Here is a 613-nt window from a genome sequence, read left to right on the forward strand (position 1 = left end):
TAACAAGGTGCAGGTGTTCGTCAGACTTTTCGTTTTCTATCTGCCCTTTTTTTTATTAAAAAACTTTTCAGCTAAACATCTCCATTTCAGGTTCATAATAGTTGAGAGGTATTATGAATAAATGTTTAATAATATCTTAAATGAACAAACATTTTAATATATTTTTATCAATGAGTTGCGCGTGTATGTGTGTGTTTCTAGCGAGTTAGATCTACTGGAAGTGGAAAATCACGTGTTGGAGAGAAAACGACACGCCCAGTGTCAGGACCAATGAGAGCTATGATGTAAGAAATTCAAATTTATACAATTTTATTGTTGATATAGGACACACTGTTATTATTTTTTATATCTGAGTGTCTAAAATTATTAAATTACATTTGTGTTATATTATGAGTTATTGTGTTCGAACATTCAATAAGGTTATCATGTTTATGATTATGTTAGTAAGGATGATTTATACAGGACAAAAGAATTCCTAAGGGCATGAAACGTGTGAGGGTTGAATAGTCAAGGAAATTTCACTGCTTTAATTACTTACCGTATTTTTCGGAATATAAGACGCACCCTTATTTTTAAGACAAAGTTTTGGCGGAAAAAAAGCTACAGTCGCATT

The 613-nt window shown here is 31.5% G+C and overlaps 1 long non-coding RNA gene across 1 annotated transcript in view; it reads left to right on the forward strand.

The window, feature by feature from the left end:
* Positions 1-201: 201 nt before the first annotated feature.
* Positions 202-613, forward strand: part of LOC111084964 — a 6,181-nt gene continuing 5,769 nt past the window's right edge. Inside the window, exon 1 of the long non-coding RNA XR_002609840.1 lies at positions 202-284. This is a non-coding gene — a long non-coding RNA (uncharacterized LOC111084964). The remainder of the gene's footprint in view (positions 285-613) is intronic.

Source organism: Limulus polyphemus, unplaced genomic scaffold (assembly GCF_000517525.1).
Source record: "Limulus polyphemus unplaced genomic scaffold, Limulus_polyphemus-2.1.2 Scaffold184, whole genome shotgun sequence".
Lineage (NCBI taxonomy): Eukaryota > Metazoa > Arthropoda > Merostomata > Xiphosura > Limulidae > Limulus > Limulus polyphemus.